The sequence below is a fragment of the Larus michahellis genome, chromosome Z (genome assembly GCF_964199755.1).
Source record: "Larus michahellis chromosome Z, bLarMic1.1, whole genome shotgun sequence".
NCBI classification, from domain to species: Eukaryota; Metazoa; Chordata; class Aves; order Charadriiformes; family Laridae; genus Larus; species Larus michahellis.
Window position 1 is genome coordinate 12,604,014 of NC_133930.1, and position 21,850 is coordinate 12,625,863.

Consider the following 21,850-nt stretch of genomic DNA (forward strand, 5'->3'; position numbering starts at 1 on the left):
GATCAGGAGACCATGAGGAGGAAGCTTTTTTTTCCTCTGTTACTCTGATGGAGACTTTTGACCTTAAAATAAAACAAACCAAAACCACTTCTGCATTTGCAGGTGGAGGGCAGCAAACAGGTTTGGGGGCTGCCAAGTTCTAGGGGTGAGGTGGACCCTTAAGGAACACGCGACTGCCAGGACAGTAATTGAGGTGACATTTGAAAAGCAGTTTCACAAACCATGAAACATGGAGCAGCTGAGAGCTCTTGCAGGGACCAAGGCTTTGCTGATGTCCAGAGCAGGTGATGGTGGCTAATAGAGACCTTGGTATCCTCCAGTGCTGCCAAAAACCCATGCACCATGCACACTCTCTGCCCAGCTGGGCTTTCTGAAACCTGGCATAAATCTGACCTTGCTCTGGCAAAACACCTTCCCAAGCCACATCACTGGAAGCCGAGCAGGTTTTTCTCTGCACATCTTTGGCAAACCAGCTCAGATCCCTCTATGGAGCTGGAGATCCACTAGTGTGGTCTGTGGGCCCACACAAAACCATCACACCCTTGTCCTGACCGCCGGCTCCAGTGTGGGCTATATATTTGCCTAAAGAATTCCAATGAAAATATCAGCTTAAGAAATCACAGCAACAAGGGATGGGTGGGGAGAACATTCCCTGTGAGAAAGAATCTGGCTCTGTAATTGCACGTATCACATCTAGATATTGTTGTAAAGAGCTCTGCCTACAGAAGGAATAGGAGATTTGATCTAATACGCAAATAAAAATCAGAGATCTCTCCTGCCAGCCATGAAAAAGGCTATCAATAATTCATTTCAACAAAAAAGGAGATCAAAGGAAAACGCTGTGTTAGTTTGACATTTTGATATGTTGGTTCAGGATTCTTCTTTAATGTAATATGTAACAAAACAGCAGAGTTCATCTCTAAATGCCAGACACGCTTGTAAATTGTTGAATATAGCAGGTCCTATTAATATTCACTTAGACTTTTTTAATTAATTCACTTTGACTGCCTTTATATCTCTTTTACTGCCATTATCCAGCAGCTGTAGGTCAAGTGGAGCTCTCAGAAATGCTACACAGCGTTTCCAAAGACAAAGTTTCAAATTTGTAACCATATTTCCATCTATTTCTTTATGTTACCCACCACTCAGCCTAACGTTCAACCCAACTTGACTATCATGCACTTGCTGTGAATTGCTTCCAAAAATTGTACAGTCAAGAGCCAGAATGAGGTGCTTGTGTCCGAAATTAACTGTCTGTGCAAGTCCACTCTCACATATAGTGGTTTAATTTCACTTAAAATTTCCTCATGGGCATTTGGTGGAGTGGGTGAAGTATATTATACTCCAGAAGGCACACGCTTGCAATCCACAGATTTCAGTGTTATGTTGCAAGATGTATTTATTGCAGTGGAGAAACTGTTGGCAAATTTAATATGTATTGCTCAAGCTCAGTCTGTATTCCCCTTGGTGTGCAGGAGACACAAGGGCAGTGGCGTCTTCTAAATTTAGGAAGGGTAGGGCAAATTTCTTCCAAGATAAAATCCTCTCTAAAAGGCAGAGAATGGTTAACTATCTGTGACTTATCAGTTCCAGGGTCGAGCAGAACAGTAAATACTCCTGTTGTTACAACACTTTGATTAAGGATTCTTTTTAAAGTACATTTTTAGGCAATATTCAGTCCGTTCTTTAAAAATCTGTTTCCCTAGAGGAAAGTCCTTGATGGTAACCACCTTCATTAGAGGCTGACACTGCGTGTGCTATCTTTGGAGGGAAAGCAGTTGTCGCTCAGGTCCTGAGCATGGCTGGATCCTACAGCCCCTTGGTTATAGATTTGTAGATCCATGGGTTTTCTATGTATTGTAGTTTTTAAATTACTATTTGCATTGGCTGTTCTATCTAGAAAAGAACCGTAGTTTGATGGAGGGGGTAACAGTTACCAAACGTGATGACAGTCCAGATGGTAAAGCTGTTATCTAATCCAGATAATAAAGTCATATTATCTTTGTTACATCTAGTCAGTTGTGAACAGAAAGAGTCAAAAGGATTTTTTTATTTATTTTTTTTTTTTACCACCTCTTTGCAGAGCCCCATGCTGACAGTTGCATCTACTGGAATCCCATGGCACTGCCAGCTGCCTGAAAGCAGCGCTCACAGAACCGTGCATCCCTTGGTGGACAGCATGGACCGCCCCATCTCCAGCCTGGCAAACGGGGGGTCATCTTCCCTGCCAGGGAGCGAGCTGCCAGAGAGGAACTTTTCCTCCACACGCTTCAACCCCAAGAGATCCCAACCCCAAGAAATCCTGTCCCGCACAGGCAGTGTCTCTTGGCTTGGTGCTATTTCTAGGGAAGCAGCTCCAAGGAGGAGGTCTTCACGCCAGGGCCACCTGCACCCCTCTGCCCACCTGGCTGTCTCCTGGGCACCCCCGGACCATGCGCCGTGCTGAGGAAAGCAAGTCCTGGTCATCCTTGCAGATGGCATACCTGCAGGTGGGACCAGCTGGTCCCAAAGGTGGCCTCGGGTCTTCCCTTAATCACATGGAGAATACACACAGGGATGAGATAAAACGTTCAAGCTAAAGACAGCTCTTAAAGCCAACACGACTTTAGTCTTTTTTTTTTTTTGTAGATGACAATAAATTCGTTAAATCACTTGGATGCTTTAGAAAACTTCAGTCACTGTTGGAATAATCCCAAAAGAAAAGGGGAAAAAAAAGCCACTGCCACTCACTTAAAAAGGGCTACGCTGCAAACTGCAAATCTCTGAAACCTATTTAAAAAAAAAGCCGCTCCAGAGGGGGAGGTGAAGAACTGCCACAGCCGGCTGGCATGTGACAGGCTGACATGCAGCAGGATCCCACCTGGCAGCAGGAATTTTATTTCTGATTATGAAAAACACAACCCAGAGGTGCGGCGGCTGGGCAAGGAGGTGTCAGCTTGGACTGCAGCCTCCCCGCCAGCACCCGGCACAGGTGGCAGAAGTGGGTACCCTGCCCTGGTCCCAGCAACACCACCGGGTGGGGAACAACGGGGGCATGGTGCTAAATTTACAGGGGTTTAAAGCACAGGCTGTGACTTTAAGTAAGCCAGTTCACTCTCAGATCTTTACTTATATCATAAAAATCAGGAAGGGGTGAAAAAAATGTTTCCCTGACACGCAGTATGAGCGCAGACATGTTATTATTTGAAAGGCTGTACAAAGGTTAAGTCTTTAATCCCTTTAATCCAGACGACAAACAAACAAAACCCCAAGAACAGGACCCCGGAGCAGGGCTGAGCGCTGCCAGGTCTCTTGCGGGGACTCTCCATTCACTGCCGCAGAGATTTAAGAGCCTCCAGCTAAAAAGTTGCTGCAAAGAAAATAGATGCACGCATGGTTTTATTCCCAGTTCTTTAAAGCTTTTCACAGGCAATTTGGCAGTCGGGGCTCATGTTGCAATGAGAAGGGTGTAATCCTCAAGTCGGCGGTACCAGGGTTATTGGATTTCCAGGTCTGGCTGCCATTGCCCTCTTACTGACACCAGAGCTCCGGAGCGCAGTGACTCCTCTTACCTGTTACTCAAAAACGCAGTTTCTCCCAAATAAAACTAGGATTGGTTGAGGCAGGGGTAACACATGAGAAGATAAAGTGCGGAGCGTGTGGTGGCCAGGAGAGCTCCTCTCACGGTGCACCACGCAGACAGCATTTAGGACCTGATCGGGGCTTATGGGAACAGTGGGTAATTCTTGTACCTATTTCAACAGGAATTGGGTCACGCTGCAATCACACATCTTCAGCGAACTGCAGGAAGAGTGTCACTAATTTTGGTAGGAGTATTCATGGGATTCAAACTATATGTGTGGTTATGTACCTTGCTGAAAGGGCAATGAAGCAGGTGAGGGCTCTGGAGCACAAGTCTGATGAGGAGCAGCTGAGGGAGCTGGGGGTGTTCAGCCTGGAGAAAAGGAGGCTGAGGGGAGACCTTATCGCTCTCTACAACTGCCTGAAAGGAGGGTGTAGCGAGGTGGGGGTCGGTCTCTTCTCCCAAGGAACAAGTGATAGGACAAAAGGAAACAGGGGAGGTTTACCCTGGATATTAGGAAAAATTTTTACACTGAAAGGGTTATTAAGCATTGGAACAGGCTGGTCAGGGAAGTGGTTGAGGCACCATCCCTGGAGGTATTTGACAGACCAGGAGATGTAGTGCTTAGTGATATGGTTTAGTGATAGTTTTTGTCAGAGTTAGGTTGATGGTTGGACTAGATGATCTGAAAGGTTCGTTCCAACCTAGGCAATTCCATGATTCTACAAGAAAAGTCTAAGCCAGCAGTATAAGCAGCACATTTAAAATGCCACTATCCTTTCTGCCGTACAACCGACCACAATCTGTGAGCTACCACAGATGAGTGCAAGAGGTAGTAATTAAAATCCACATTTCCTCTCAAACCATTTCTCATCTTTTCTGTATCTGTTTTGTCAAGCATAAGCCATTCGGTGCAGATTCTGTCAATTTTGGGAAGAGCTGCCGGACATGATCTAAATGGCCACTACTCCAGCAGCACACAAATGAACCAGTAGAAGGGTTAACAGCGTTGGTGCAGGCCCAACCCTCAACAAGAATTTGTGACAGTCTTCTTGGAACCAAAGAGTCCCCTTTCTCCTCATTTCAGATACTCTCTGGGATGCCGCAACAGCTCCCTAATCTCACCCCGCTTGGCTACAAGTCGAATTGGACCCAGCCTCTCACTCTGAGCAGAGGTCAGGACGGAGCTGCACTGGCAGAGCAGCGAAGCACATGGAAGCGGTAGGGCTGCTAGATATCCTCCGGTTATTACAGCAGTCACTCTGGTGTCTATCAGGCCCACCAGATCCACATCAGTAGTTCCGGGGGTGGTACAGGGCATCACTGCAGTCCTGCTCACCATGTCCCCGCCGCAGCTGGAGCTGTGGATCACACGCAGAGAGGAAAATGCAAAAGGCAGCGGAAAGATGCAGGCACAAATTATGTGATCCAGCCTACACATTGCAGCGCACAGGGGTGGAAAAAGGAGAAAGCAAAGGCTCCTACCCCAGCTGATGGGACTAACGCTAACCACATTCAAGGGGGTGCGCAACGGCACAGGGAGCTATTGCTCTGCACAACCTTCCATCTCTCTCTGGTCTCCACAAATTCTGCTAAAGCATGTTATCGGTTTGAGATGGTATGTGCAGCAAAGAGAAAAACTAGATGCGGGCGGGGGGGGAACCCAAACACGCAACACACATTTGTAACTGGGCCGTGAACTACTGTTAGAACGACGCTCCCTCTGCCACGAGGATGGCAGGTGTCTGATCTCATTTTGTAAAATAGCAAAGGTCACTGCAAAATTACAGCTCAGTTCTGGTTTTATTTGAAAAGAAAAAATTCCATGGTCCATTTAGATCATTTTGGGAGCAGTCACCGCTCTCCCAACTCCCCACGCAGAAGTCCCATCCTCCCAGTTTTTCATCTCATCTCCACAGTTTTCTGTCCCATCTCCGCTGAGCCTAACAGTTGTGGTTTAAGACTTGTTATAAAATCAAGGGAAAAGAGGCAATGACTGTAGGAGCCTGGAAAGGGTGAAAAGAACTATAAAGGCCAACAAAACCCCTTATTTAGACATCCTACATGAAGACCGCTCGTGCCATACGCTATCGGGCTGCCAAGCTCCCTCCCTGCCTGAGTGCTGACAGCCTTTCCATCCCTGGCAGTTCACAAGGTCATGGTCCCTGCAGACACTTCATTCCACTTGCCAGCCTGGTTTTCCTTAGCCCCATCAATTTCAGCTCTGTTCTTGCAGCCAGTAGCTCAAGAATACGACAATTAAAGATTAATGTTATAAATGCATGGAAAGTTGAAAAATCCAGATTTTTTTTTTGAATGTCACGCCAGACGTATTCATTTTTAAACCTTACCCTTGTGGTTTAAGACACCAGGCCAGGAGTGTCACTTTTCCCCAGCAGACTGCAAATGCTTTCTTCCTTTCAGCCGCCAGCTAGTTTTGTGGGCTTAGATATTTTTCTTTATTTAATTATTCACTGTAATGCATGAAACATTAAGCAGCTTCTTTCCATGAAGAAATGAGTGCTGCTTCCCAATGACAACATGCTAAATATCCTTAATAGCAGGAATAAGGAAATGAGTTTCCTAGAACAAAGGGGAAAAGGGCACGGAAAATGAAAGAAGCTCCGAGCAGCCAGATTTTACTAACACAAAAAAGCTGAGACTTCATTTCGAATTAAAAAAGCCAGGATCGCCTGACCTGGGAAATAAAAGCAAAAAGAAACAGACTTTGAAAGCACAAAAAGGCATGTTTTCTGCTCTGACTTTTGGGCCAGAATATTTTTCTTTCTCAGCGTTGATGGGGATCAGTCAGTGTGAAAGAAGCCACAGTTGCAATGTTAAGATATGTAACAGTTGTATTTTCTTAATGATACTAAACCCCTGATAGCTGTGAGAAATGTCTGCTCTTCAGAAGAACAGAAAGTTAAAGGCTGAAGTCATTAATGAAAGCCATTCCAAGCCACAGTTTTTCCTGTAAGCGCAGGACTGCATACACAACTTTCAGTGCACACGCCACACACTTAATGTCTTCTGCAGCAGCAGCAAAAGATGGTCCCATCAGGTCGCAGAGCATCGTGACCTCCTGACAGCACCCCACACCACCCCACGGCCATATCTTGCCATCGACCCAAGATGGGACAAACCTGATGACCTTATCACTGCCGCTGGTTTTGATGAAACCCTTCACCATGTCCTTGAAAACCTGGGTAGGACTGTGTGGGCAAGAGGATTTTTCCTGATTCTGGTGTTTATTTGTTGGGTCACAGAGGTAAAATTATCTCTGTTTGATTACTTAAAGCTGTTGGCTGTGGAGATAATCTGTGCATTAGCAGCTGTACGGTGGGTGGTTAGCAGTTTCGACTGTGTGGTTGGAAGCAAAGAAGTCATTTTGCACAGCACTTTAAAACAGAAAACAGGGCACATGGGACAAAAACTCCGTCCTGGCCCCATGCAGAAGTTACTTTCTGCCACGAGGTAGCCGTGTCCTCCCATGGCTGCACCCAGGGCGAAGGAAGACCCTCAGCAAACACCCAATGAAGCCTTAACTCCTGCAATTGTGACGTATGTCTCTTTATGCCTTCCCAAAAGGAGACTGATTACCAGAAGCACAGCTGAAAACACTACGTCCCAGCCACTTGGTTTAACAGACGCACACTTGCTATCATGAAGCTAAATCCCATTAGCCTTGTGGGGAAAGAGGGCTCAAATCTCCTACCTGGGCATGACTTCTCTGGGAAAGGTGAAACAATGTGCCTACTCACCATGGATAAATATTTACAGTGCAAACACTGCTGGAAACAAGTCTCTATCTAAAGTCTCAATCTGCTAATTCACCAAACAGAAACTCCTTGCCCACTTGCGTCTGTAGGAGAGCCATAGCAAGCTGCTCCTTCCCAAACCAGGACAACTTTGGTTTGCACATTTTGCTACGGGGATTTGCAGTTTTTCTCCTCCTACCTTCACTTTGTCTGCAGCTGCTGAGCTTTAGTGCTGGCAAAGGGGGCTGTGAGCCAGGCTGGGGTGAGAGCTGCGCAGATTTCAGGCTGGAAGGTTTAAAAGAACAGGCATCAAGACCAAAGAGCAGGAAACCGATAGAAGATAGCCGGGGATGCGAAACATCCCAGGGATAGGAGTGACAAGAAGCAGAGATGCATACGTTTCTTATTAAAAGATCTGCATCTGAAAGGAGAGGGGAGCATCCTCACACACAACAGACCTGCCCCGTGCTATCTCTTCCCTTCTGCGTGGCCTGAGACAGAGCAGAGACACGCAGCTTACGTTACAGTTTAAAATATCATCTATAGGGTTTGGGTTTTTTGTTGTTTGGGGGTTCTGGGAGGTTTTCTGAACAGTTTTGCCACCACTCTTATGTGCAAGTGCCCTAACGTGGTGCACGGCTGCACACACACTGGCAATATCCACACAGCCACAACGTCACAAAAGATCTGTAGGCACAATTGATAATATCTGGAACACATTAAAAAATTAGAATATATAGTTCCCTCAGCAGCTGTACTACTTTTCTCACGGCCTTTACTAATTAACATACATTGAGGAGGTACCAACAATCGCAGACCCAAGGTCATGTTTAGCTTCCTTTTTAAACAAGGCGCAGAATAGTATCTTCTGCATTGACAACGCTGCAGTCTCAAGAGCCACAGAACTAAAACTTCAAAGAGTTTCTTTGCCATAAGGCCTTCTTTTTTTTTTTCCTTTTCTTTTTTTTTTTTTATTTTTTGAATCACAGAAATTAATCAAATACGGCGTCTTTGTGGTGGTCTACCTGATGCACTCGGCGACCTCGCTTCTTTCCCAGCCCCGCCAGTGCAAATCTTTCCTGGGTTTGGGAGGGCAAACCCGAGTGGTTTCTCGCCCCGGCTGCCTCCCTGCCCTTCATTCCCACTCCTCTCACGAAAACGAGCTGTCTGTTGGCTGCCTTCCTCGATTTGCATTTCTCAGAGTGATAATGCACATTATAAAATACACAGGGATAAATTCACTTAAGTTTTGCTCCCACGGGCAGACATTAAAATCCATTTTGAGGCACTCCCAACATTCCTGCTGCCATCTTCCCCACTCTTTAAAAGCCATCTCCACTGTGCCACCAATTTTTGTATCTTTCAGTAAATCATTTAAGACAGCTTACTCTGCTCATTACCTTAAAGAGTTAAAGGTTACATGGTCTGTATTGTCTCAAGATGAGAAAAGAGACAGACAAGGCGCATGTTTTATTTATGCTTTAAGATTGGATGCGGAAACATTTATAAATGGATTAATTTTAATTAGTGTCCTCATTTTGTTTAAAAAAAAAACAACCTAAAAAGCGTGCCTTAAAATTAATGCACTGCTACCCTGCGTATTAACAAATACGTCAAGTCTTTGCTTGTTTTAAAGCCCCTTTGTTGCTTAGAGTTTTTTATTATATATCAAAAGCAGCCCCTGACTAGTTATTTTCAGAAAAGGTGCTGGAATGGAGCACAGGGCAAACATTTTTCTTGCTGTTTAACAAGGCTGCCCCACAAATGTTATCCTGCAGGGCAACCAATTGCACTGTGGCCTGTGTGTCCTCTCTCACAGCACGGTGGAGGCGGCTCCTCACTCCAAACTCATCCCAAAGAACCTCTTCGCTGTTCGATAACTTAAAAGTAGGTACCAGCCTCAGACCAGAACCATTTGAATAATGGCTTTAACATTTGTCTCTCCTTGAACTGTTTCTCTAGCAGCTGCAGAAATTAAATTCCTCACAGATGAAGAGCAGGTGCAGTACCTAGGAAGATTTTTAAAAGACCACATTTGATGTCTTGACATTTGCATTATTTCTCCTTAGGACACAAACCAACAGGGGAATCACTAAAACCCAGCAAGGCCAAAAAATACCGATTTTGTCTTTCTGGAGCTCAGTAAGCCTGACCCTGGATATCTGAGCTTCTTCTGCAGGAGCCACAACCCCAGACAGGAGAGATACCAACCGTCGACCTTCGTCCCCATCTTCTCTGCGCTGACTCATGACAAACACAGAGAGGTGTCTCTCTCAGAGGCCTGACTTGCAGTACAAACCCGGCAAGAAAATCTGAAGCCACTTGCTGTCTCCAGGATCCCAGGATGCAACTCCTATATATACAAGTTTGCTTCCTGCTTCTTAATATTTTTGCCAACAACACCAAGCTGCATGGCACAGTCAACACACTGGAGGGAAGGGATACCATCCAGAGGGACCTTGACAGGCTGGAGAGGTGGGCCTGTGCGAACCTCATGAAGTTCAATCAGGCCAAGTGCAAGGTCCTGCACCTGGGTCATGGCAATCCCAGGCATAAATATAGGTTGGGCAGAGAATGGCTTGAGAGCAGCCCTGAGGAGAAGGCCTTGGGGGTGTTGGTGGTGAGAAGCTCAACATGACCCAGCAATGTGCACTCACAGCCCAGAAAGCCAATCGCATCCTGGGCTGCATCAAAAGCAGCGCGGCCAGCAGGGCGAGGGAGGTGATTCTGCCCCTCTGCTCCGCTCTGGTGAGACCCCACCTGGAGTACTGCATCCAGCTCTGGAGCCCTCAGCACAAGAAGGACATGGACCTGTTGGAGAGGGTCCAGAGGAGGGCCATGAAGATGATCAGAGGGCTGGAGCACCTCTGCTATGAGGACAGGCTGAGAGAGTTGGGGTTGTTCAGCCTGGAGAAGAGAAGGCTTCGAGGGGACCTTAGAGCAGCCTTCTAGTACCTGAAGGGGGCCTACAGGAGAGATGGGGAGGGACTCTTTTATCAGGGAGTGTAATGACAGGACACAGGGTAATGGCCTCAAACTGAAAGAGGGGAGATTTAGATTGGATATCAGGAAGAAATTCTTTACTGTGAGGGTGGTGAGACTCTGGAACAGGTTGCCCAGGGAAGCTGTGGATGCCCCATCCCTGGAGGTGTTCAAGGCCAGGCTGGATGGGGCTTTGAGCAGCCTGGTCTAGTGGGAGATACCCCTGCCCATGGCGGGGGGGTTGGAACTAGATGATCTTTAAGGTCCATTCCAACCCGAACCATTCTGTGATTCTGTGATTCTGTGATTTTGACATTTTAGGACCTTCTCTGAAGACATCCTCTCTCCCAAGCGTAGGCTCCCATGAATAAGCTCTCTCATCTGAGCTGCTTCTTCCTGCATAAGCTCTCTGAGATTCAGCCTTCCCCCACCACCCACACCACCAGCACGAGTCTTGTCCTCGTCTTCCACCTCGGTCACTGCAGCCTCTTTCCTCCTCACAGTTAGTCTGACTTGCTTCCACTCCATCCAGCACCACAACTGAAATAATAAATTTAAAAAATTAACATTTCTCTATTCCTATTTTTTCTTCAACTCATTGTTGCAAACAGCTCCCAGTGTTGACCTTGACATACACTTACACACTCTTTGACTTTACTCTGCGTACAAGCAGGACTCAGCCCCTCAATCACAGCAGCCCACACATCCCATTTCCCAGACAAGCTCCTGTTATTCTTTCCTGTGCCAGAAAGGGCTGGAGAGGAGCTCCCTCCTAACGCTCTCAGAGCTCCGATGCCCAGGGGCACCGTGGCCACCATGTGCTGCCTCTGCCCACATCAAGGGGAAGGGACTGACAGGAGACATGATGTCCACATCTACAAAAATTGGGGTGTGTGGCACTTCCAGCAGAAGGATGGGACCTCTAGCTGATACCATATCCCTCTCATCATCTTCTTCTCTTCCATGCTCCTCCTGTGAGCACTTTGCCCTCTCTGTGCTGCCCAAACACATGAACGTAACTGCTCTTTGGCTCCTGACACCTTGACTTCAGTCTCCTGCTCCTGCCCCAGCAGGCACGCAGGTGGTCCAGGCAGGCATGAAATGAAACCCATGGCCGGTTTGGAGGGTGCATTGTTGTCGTGACACCCCCAACACAACCCGCCTGTGTGTTTTAGGATATCACAGCTGTGAATGATGGAGTTGTGCAGGCTGACGTCTGGCACCTTTCGGTGCTTCAGGCCAAAGAAAAGGGGGGAGGGAGAGACAGAAGTGACACTTTCCCCCTACACTTGATGAAAGCAAAATCTGATGGAGGCAGGGGGGGAGAAACAGACTGGGCACTAAGCCCCTTATTAATTAATGCATGTTTTGAAAAAAGAAATGCAACTGTGCACTCATTTCCGATGGTTTCTAGGAGCTTTTGTGACCTTAATAATTCATGTTTATGCAAGCTGCTTATAATGTTAAGCAGTTGTTTTGTGTAGATTTCATCCATTGCATTTAACTGAGTTGAATATATCTAGCTGTGAAATGAAGCTGGCCATAATACTCTAAGGGAAGGTTTTAAAAAAAATCACAGTGTTTTTATAAGGACGAACAAAATTCACAGCTTTGTCTGAAATAATTTTCCATCCATCACTGATACACAGAATGTAAGAAACGGAAAAATGTATTATTTTTTTTCCCCAGATTCATCCTTTCCCTTTCCTTTTCATGTTTTGGCAGCATTTCCAATACCATAAACTTTCATTGTTTCTCAAGCACGTAATCGGTCTCTCCTGCCTGTTTTGCTTTTATTCATAGCAACAGGAGAGTAAGGGCCAGGGGGGTCAATTACAAATACCAAAGTCATCAGGAAAACTAAGAGTCAGGTAGAGCTCCTGAGAACACCTTTAAGTTCATATTTGGGATAGCAATTTGGGCTTCTGCAATGCACAGCGCTAGATAGCAAGAAGACTGCTAGCATAGGGAGAGGGTTCGTTCTTCCAGGCTTGCGCCCATCACCCATGGACACAAAAGTCCATAGGACATTCCTTATTTCTAGGAAGAAATTCTTTACCCTGAGGGTGGTGAGGCACTGGAACAGGTTGCCCAGGGAAGCTGTGGATGCCCCATCCCTGGAGGTGTTCAAGGCCAGGCTGGATGGGGCTTTGAGCAGCCTGGTCTAGTGTGAGATGTCCCTGCCCATGGCAGGGGGGTTGGAACGAGATGAGCTTTAAGGTCCCTTCCAACCCAAACCATTTTATGATTCTATGATTCTATGACATCACTTCAGACAGCAGCCAGGACTAAGCAGCAGCTTACACCTGACCCACCAGGTAGCCAGAAGAAGTCATGTCAGCAGCCAGAAGAAGCAGCTGCTTATTGTCCTGAATTCTTTTATAAGCTTTTCCTGACACACCAGATCAGACTATCCCTACACATTCTTCATAGAAACAAACAGGTCTTGGAAAAATCTACTTTCACTTTGTACCAACAGCAGCTACTTTTCTCACCCTCACTTCAAAATTTGGCCAGATTTAAGGGGAACTGAGAATCTTCTGTTTCCTGGGCAGCTTCAGGAAGGAGACAGGGACGCCGTTGTGAAGGGTCACTTCTTCCAAAAGCTGGCAAGCTTCTGCACATCCCTGCCAGGCTATGTATAAACTGGAAGCACTTCCATAAAGACTCTTAGTTGGTTTTGAACCTGATTCCATTTAAACAAGCTCTTATTTAAGAAAAACCAGTGCTCATTTCAACTGGAATTGCAGTTTGCCCCTCAATATAAACTGCCACATACAGGTTGCAGCTGCACCCCCCAGCACACAGAAAGTTCCCGTCTGCGGCAGAGGAAGAGCGAACTGTCCCTGCAGTGCCAGCAGCTTCATAAAATAAATACAAGTGGGAGCCGAAACAAAAAGATGACTGTAAAAGCCATGGGTTTTTGTTCCAGGTTTGCTCTGGCTTGAGCAGAAACGGGCCCCAATGGATCATTTTTTTCCCACAAATAAGGGATGTTGACACTTAACACAACCTACACAAGTGTTGACACTCACAGCTCTCACAATGGAGTTGACGTACCAACGTACCAGTGGTCCGTGCAGCCAGGCAAACTCCAGGCAATTACAGACCGAAATGAAACCAGCTGTTTGATCTTAAAGGTCCCTTCCAACCTAGACAATTCTGTGATTCTAAGAAATAGAATCTAGCTGAGCTACCATTTTTGATGCATCTATGAAAGAACCACGTAGGACATACAGGGTTTAGGACTAACAAATAAACTTCCAGAAATAGTTCATTTGGGAAAATTGCAACAGTGATATCTAAACGGTTCCCTACCTCAGGCCCCAAGACGCACATTACAGGAGGGCAGTTGTCGCCTCTTTGGCAGTGTACAACCAGTGATTTCACATCCATCAGGCTGGAGCGCTTCAGCCGCATCCATGCCAGAAGCACCGCAGTCGGCCAGCCATACGGCTCTGACAATGAATGCTCTTTTCTTCAGTTGTAACTACGGGCCATTACCTTTCACTTAGAATACATTTTAAAATAAATAAATGTATAGAGTACCAAGTGATTTAAGGGAATGTTCTCCAGACGTACACTAATATCTCACCCCCAAGAATCAAAATTAATTGGAGGAGGAAGAGTATTTTAATTGATATGTCTCTATATTGTAAAATGGCACTTGAGTGACAGGCAATTACACATCAAGCAGTTTCTATTACGTAGTGTACAGCGGAACAGATACAGCAGGAAGGAGAAAAATACACCAAGAAATAAAATTTGTGTGCACTGTCTGTATGATCAATGCAAACATAACCACAAACATTTGCATTAGAATAGTGCAGTAAATAACTACCCCACAGCTGAGACATTTACAGCTGCATTAGTAAACGCTTTTTCACTTCTCACAGGGAGGATGGCAATTTATTAAACCGAAACAAGACATCTTGCAATCACCATGTTGTGCTTTAATTAGGAAGGATCCTTCTGAAAGCAAAGCAGAGGGCTAGGTGACCCAGCAGGTCCTTTCCATCCTAGCTATCCAGGAGCTGTGATTCACCGCACTTAAGACTACTGACTGTAGAGAGGCTTAAATCCTTTGATGAGCATGTGGCCGTGGACTGAAAGGCAAGGCTGCGGGCCAAGACAAGCCCATCACACCCAGCTTCCCACAGCCCCGCACCTGACAGCAGCGACAGCACACCAGCTGGCATAACTGTACATTTTGGAGCGATGCCACCCATTTGTTTGTTGCATTTATTTATTTCCAGCTGAGCTACAGGACAGATTTCCCATATAGAAATGCTTGTAGTTTTATTCAGAGGAGAAAGAGGAGGATGGCTGTTACTCTGTACAAGAGGGGAGATGAATTGCTGCTGGAATAGGACGTGCCACATCTCATCCCACAGCCCGAGCCCCACCACACCAATGAAGCCATTTCCCTCCTCACCTCCTCACCCCAAGAAGTGGAGAACCCAAATACAACCCGTTTGGAGGAAGGTTGCTCAGTCGTATGGATGAGATACTTTCCTGCTGCAAAGACTAGAAGAGTAAAGGGTGGGGAAGATGATTGAAGAAGGGTAATATAATCCATGCTGCTGGGATCCTGGAAGGCAAACTGGAAGCTTGCCTGAAGTCAGAACACCCACAGGTTTGTATTCCCAGATATATATGGCGAGCATGTTCCTAAGAATACCTGCGAGGAGAGATCAAAAGCTGGAAATGTGGGATACCAGATCACCATGAGATAGGTAGTCATCACTCACGAAAGTCTCAAGTGCTTCAAACCCAGTAACACTGGGTAAAACAGGTAAAAGCATAAGGATTAACATTTTAAAGCCAAACACCTGGTTAATGTTTAATGTTTAATACCTGTCCCACTTGTCATCTGACATCATTGATGAGTTCAGATGAGACAGGGACTTCAGTCTTTAATACAGGGTCAGTTGCCATCAGAGCTCCTGCCAGCCTCGATTAAAGCTGATGGGCCAACAGCCGGGCACTACAATAAGCCATGGTGGCTGCCGTGGGTCCCCTCCACCCTTCTCCACCAGCGCAGGGGACATGGAGGAGCTGCTGGGGCTGCACCCTTTGCATCAGAGTGTCAGGCGTGCGTTAAATAAGCAAAGGCTTTGAGGTTTGTGTTTTGGTACAGGCTTTGGACAGAAGCCCTCTCAAAACCCATACTGTTTTGAAGTCTCTTTTTGATCTTTTATCATTTTGAGTAATACGTAAATATCCCAACAGATCACTTCTTGGTCACCTCAAGACCACCACAACCAGTAAAATATATAGCCTGCTATTAAAGCTAGAATTACCCAGCGCTACTGGACAATCTCTTTTGCTCTGGGAGCAGAAAGAGAAGCCGGTGTGCGTTAACACCTTCCTGCGGTCAGATCACGATTACTGATTGATACAGCTGTTATATTTGCACACAGCTGGAGGCGTGGAGAAACCCTGCTCCCTGCGGGGCACAGGCTGTATTTTACCTGTCTGCCTTGGAGTCTGAGAAGACGAGAACATTGCTGAACTTACAGACAACTTGCCATGGGATGGTGGCAGTGGTACAATGATGTCTAGCGAACTCCAAATTACTTACAGAAGCCCAAGCAGCTGGGCTGCTCTTGTGCAGATGTGTAACACCCAGGAGGCAAGGGCAGGATGTTTTCCCTGGAAGGCAACAGCAAACAGAGTGGGTTCAGCATCTGTTTTAAAAGGTCCTACCTCTGTCAAACTTCTGGGCAAAGCCTGTTTGCCTGAGACTTTGCAAAGAGCGAAGTGAGCATCAAAGCTCTCCTCCGTTTTGTAGGTCAGGGAGGCTTTGGGGTTGGTGCCGTGTCAGCTCGCATGTATTCTGTAAAGTGTGTTTTAATTTTTCATTACAACAGCACCTACAGACTTTGATTGAAATAAATAATGAACAAATTTGTATCATGAATCTAAGAATCACTCTCTTCTGGTCCCCATCACGGAAAGGATTTTCTTCCCTCTGACAAGTGTTAATGCATTTATGCCCTAGTTTCCCACAGTGGATGTCACTATTGAAGTGTCAGGAAGGAAGGTTAGAGCTGCCTTTTCAGACTGCTCTGTCAGCCTCAGCAGTCCGTTTTGGATGAAAACATCCCGGCAGAACACAGGCTGAGAGAAGGCTGGATTTTAAACAGCACAGCAAAAGTCTTTGTGTTGCGTATGATTAAAATGTAACATTGAATAGGTCTTTTTCCCCAGCCTGAGACAGGGAGGAGGGCTCCACTCTGTAAAATTACAGGGTTTTTTTGCAGAATGGAGGAAGTTTCACAAGTCTTTAATGTAGTTAGAGACGATTTTCTACGCTTTTCTCATTTTTCAATGCTGTTCTTTCCAGCAACTCCCCCGGCACCAATCCTGACAGGTACTGCTCCATTTCTGAGACCTGCCAGAGGACAGCTAGATGTTCACCTTAGTGGGACTCCAAAGCGGTGCCTACCTTCACTTCTCATGAAGCAAAAATGGCCAAAACCAAAACCCAGCGGGATTCAGATGCTCTGTTTGATTTGAACCATTCTGACTGTGTGAATCATGATAATTTTAATAAGCACAGTTACTCGGGGAAAAAAAAATAAATCAATTATCAAAACCAGCCTTACTGTAATTTCAAAGTTTTGCCAAATCAGTTTAATACAATTCCATTTCAAGAAGAATTTAGATTAAGCGCACACAGTAAATGCTGTAACCCACCCAGGTACTAATCCCCTTCGCAAACTGTCTAACACTACAGGGAAAGTTAATAAAATGCTGGCCAAATCAAACAGTAATGAAATTAAAGCACAATTGGCAAGGCTTACCGCAATGCTTTAGCAGTGTCTCTGGGAGACTGCACCAAAGAGGAGCCATTGCAATTAGCCAGGTATAACAGGAGAAGTATTAGATTGCGGAATTAGAGCTGCTCCCACCTCCCTCGCAAAACTTTACAATGCCAAGGCAAGGCAGCAGTGTCAGTGCATGGATACTAGATTAGGAGCCCTTTTCAAACAGAAAAGGATAATTACTTTATCCTGAAGACTAAGTACAAATTAATTTTATTCGCCCGAACCGCCTTTGTCATTGCTGGAAGCTGCTGCTGAAGGACCACAGCCTCTGCCCTAGATGACACCACATCGCATGCAAATCTCCGGCTCAGTACGGTGGTGACTGCATGAGATACGATGTCTTGTGACATGGCGAAAGTCAGATTAGACATTCGACCTTCAGGCTATCAGCACGCTTATCAGTTTAGTGACATATATTAATATCACCATTTTTAATTAAGACAACATAAAATAAAGAGCAATGCTGCTTCATCCATTGCAGGTCTGTAGTAAAATGCAATACTCACGTAATCGCTTTTGTACATGATCTAGTTAAAATTAGGCAGGAGAGCTGTTACTGTAACGTGTGGGTAATAGGAGTGGAAACCTGAGACTCACCAAAGCGAAGCCACTGCACGTCATCGCAACCCCGGCAGGGCCAGGCACGCCGCTTGGGAGTAACAAAAACAGGGGATCATACGTAGTACAACCCACAGACCTTAAGGAGCGAAATGCAGCTCATTACAATGGTATTGTTTCGACAGAAACAAAGCCTGGATTAGTCATTCGCGGCTGTTATTTTCACTCCATCAGTGATGGGGTCTGTCGGTGCTGGATGCGCTGCCCCGCACGGCGTAAGGCAGCACCAGGCTTCCCCCGGCCTGACCTCAGAGCCAGCTGTCACGTGCACAGGGGGGACAAATTCAGAAAAATACTCTTTTTTACTCCCTCTCTGCATACATTAACCTATGTGCTTATTCCTGTTTACATTATGAGATGTATGCCATAAAAGTGCTTACAGGATGTGTATTGCAGCCAAGTTAATATTGCTGTTGGAGCCTCAGCCTCTGCATTTCCTGACTTAATGCTGCCCAGTTAAAACTTCTTTTTTTTTTTTTTAATTCTGCATTTGTCTAATGGAGCTTATTAGTGGTTTGAACCCATTTAAGGTAAGAATGCTCCACCAAGCACCTATTAACACCTGTGAGAAATCTAGTAGCTTGTTCTTTAACAAGCCCTACACCAAAGACAATAACAACATTCAGAAATATTATTTGGTATAAGAATGTGTACAAATTTAGCAAAGAAAGGTACTTTTACTAATAACATTCAGAAACTATTTAGAAACGTGCCTGCATTATAAGATCTTTTCATATGTTACTCGGAAAAAAAATACACAGCTTCTCATTTAGGGCAACTCAACCGACCTTTCGAGAGTCAGGGTGTGCTGTGTACAAGAACTATAGTTGGAACAGTAACCAAAAGAAAAAATAAAACCAAGTTCTTGTTTTTTTTTTTTCACAGATGTCATGGCTTGGATTTTAAAGGCAGGAAGTAGAGAGGAGTTGTACTTAAGCTGAACGACACATTTCACAAGGCTTGTGCAGATGAGCTAAGGCAGACGGACCTTTCATAAAAGCCTCTTCCTACCTCCAGACACACCATGCACTCTTGCACCCAGATGGACTGCTGCACAGAGATGTTTCTTTATCCCATAAAGCTACTGAAAAGCTAGCAAGGCACCCACAGCAATATTGTGAAGGCCCGCAGCACCTTTTAAATTTGGCCCTGACGACACAGAGGTTTGATGTCACCGGCATTGCAAAAAAATCCCTGCGATGCAAGATAGCTGCAGCTCTGTGCGCTCCTAGGAAAGCCTTTACAACATCACTTGGACTTTGACCTTCTCTCCCCACCTATTTCATCTGAATTGAGAGAACCAGAGTCTTGATTTCTGCCCCGGGACTCCTGTGCATCCCTGGCTGGTATCAGCCCCGTTGTGCCCCCGGCAGAGCTGCTGGCGGCTGCCTGCGCCAGCTGAGGAGCCTGTAAACCAGACTAAACATCTACTCACACCTCAGGGCTTTTTATTTTTTTTTTTTTAGACTAGCGATCCCCTGTCAACATTGTAAAGGGAACACACACAAAAGAAAAGACCTCATGTCATGAAAATTGAAAAATTGAAAGACTTTCAGGTCTTTTTTTTTTTTTAAATAAAACGGAAACAAAAAAAAACACATCCCACTTCTGTAAAATGTTCATGAGTTTTATAAAAGTGAAAAAAATAGGTTTCCTCCAGGCTAAGCACTGAATAATTTTAAAGAAAAAAAGACTTCAAAGACACATTTTACACTATATTTGCATTCAGGCATTTTGTTTTTCAGAAAATTATTACCTCAGTAATATTGCAGGCTATTCTTACCTGCACTGTGAGCTTTGGCTACCCAGAAGCTAATTTGTCCAGCGCAAGACCCTTGCAAGAGAGGGAGAAGCCACTCTCAAATGGCAAAGTTTGTGAGTCATCTCAAGGGATTAGCACAATATTTGCAAGGACGTGCATCCTGGACATGAAAGTGAGCATTGCAGAGGATGTACAGTTTGCCTTAAAATGAAGGCAGAGAAACTTAGACGAAAGCAGTCGAGCACTCTGACAAGATCTGCCCACAGCTGATCCTGCTGCCCCTTTGCCAGGAGCAAAATGAAGCCCAAGCCCTGATGGCCCCAGCAAAATTGAGGGGCTAAAGCAGAGATGCTGGGGATTGTGCTTGGACCCACGGCCACTGTGCTGGCCAGAGGGCATCTACCCCTCGTGTCAATGCCCCCTCACCTCCCACAGTCCCCAGGGACGAGGAAGCGAAGGCGTCTTGGGGACATCTCCTCTCGCACGGCCCCGCTGTGCTCTTTCCAGACAGAAGCAGAGAAGATCTGACAGCCCGTTGAGAGAAATTCATGAGCATTGCAGATCATTAAAAGGCGATGGAGGGAAAGCACCGAGGTTAACGGGATGGGCTATATTAAGCCTATTTATAGCTTTATGGCACCTTCAAAGGGGCATCAGAGCTTTCTGCAGCCGAGTGTAATGGTCAGATAGTTACAAACTGACACAGGTTTAAGAGAGTACCCCAGGCCGCCCGAAGGAGAGGCAGCACAGTTAACTTCAGAGTTTGAGGTCAGCTCTTGATGTTTTCCTCATACGCATCTCATCCACTACCGCTCCCAGGCTTACAACACGGCATATATCACAGCCTGCTTTGTGCGGACAAGAGTATTTAATGACACAGAGAACTACTTTCTGATGATTAGGGGGAAAAAAAATCAGCCAGATGTTTCATGCTGTCTGATTTTATTAGACTGCTGCATACAGGGAAGAGGGGGGAGGACGGTGTTTTTATGTGACTACCTTTTTTTGCACATACCCCTGGGCCCTGCTGCACTGCAAGACAGTAAGACGCGTTGTCACCACATGACCTAATCCACAGCACAGGGAGACAGCACAAAGTGTCACAGCAGGTGACGGAGCTGCCGCTTGCCCTCCAGGCAGGCACACCTGGGTCAGCAGAGCAAGGGCAGGGCAGAGACCCTGCGAGCACCCCCAGACCAGGGGATGCACCCCCACTGACCCCCAGGGGAATGAAACCCCACCGACCCTGAGGGCATGGACCCTACTGACACCTGCCCCACGGACCCGCAAGGGGATGCCCCCCACTGGCTTCTGGGCATGGAGTCCTGCCGGTCCCTGGGGGATGCACCCTTCTCACCCCTGGGGATGGAGCCCCCAAGATGATGAGTTACGCATCCCACTGACCCCCTGCAGCGGGGCTGCACCCCTCTGGCCTCCTGGGGTTGGGTTATGGGGGAGGAACCCCACTCACACGCGGGGGCAGACGAAGCGCCCAGCCACAGGGTGGGGGACGCACCCTGCCGACCCCAGGAGATGGCGCCCCCAGGGTAATGGGACAGGCACCCACCGACCCGTGAGGCGGACCCTCGCTGTCGCCGGCGTGGGGGCTGCACTTCACCGACCGCCGGGGAATGAAGCCCCCGCTAGCGCCGGTGGCGGGGGGGGATGACTTCCGCCGACCCCCGGGGGATGCGGCCCCCCCTCCCCGTCCCGCTGCGGCATCGCTGGGGCGGGGGGCGCAGAGCCCAGCCCAGCCCCGTCCCCGCGGCAGCGGAGCCTCCAGCGGGGCAGGCGCTGGCCTCCCGCCGCCACCCCCCCGCCCCGGCCCGCCGCCCCGCGCCGCCGCCGCGCTCGCCACTCACCTCGGCGGGGGGACGGGGCGACCCGCCGCCCCGACACCTGCCCGGCGTCCCCGGGGCAGGGCGGACCCCGGCCCGGCGCCGCTCCCTCGCCGCCTGCCCGTGCTGCTCGCCCGCCCCGGCCCGACCCGACCCGGCCCGGGGAGCGGAGCGGCGGGGGCGGCCCCGGCGGGGCGGGCGGCGCGGGGATCCCGGGAGGGGCGGCCCCGACGGGGCGGGCGGCGCGGAAGCCCTCGGCGGGGCGGTGCTCGGGCGGGGATCCCCCCCCTCCCCGGGACCCTCCCCGGCACCCACTGGTCGGCGGCGGCAGCGCCCGGTGTCAGCTCGGGAGGCGGCGGAGGCCGTGGGAGGGGGGGTGTCGGTAACCGTGCTGCTGGGGGGGGAGGGGTGGAGAGGGTGGGCGGCTGGGGCTCCAAGAGTTGCTCGAAATCTCCGTCCCCCGAGCAGCAGGCGTTGTTCTGTGCAGGTTTTTAATA

General features: G+C 47.5%; 1 protein-coding gene across 3 annotated transcripts in view; it reads right to left on the bottom strand.

The window, feature by feature from the left end:
* Nucleotides 1–21,507, bottom strand: part of PDZD2 (PDZ domain containing 2) — a 214,755-nt gene extending 193,248 nt beyond the window's left edge. For all 3 annotated transcript variants that reach the window (XM_074569809.1, XM_074569808.1, XM_074569807.1), the window contains exon 1: nt 21,378–21,507. The gene's annotated coding sequence lies outside the window, so the exon portion shown is untranslated. The remainder of the gene's footprint in view (nt 1–21,377) is intronic.
* Between the last annotated feature and the right edge of the window lie 343 nt (nt 21,508–21,850).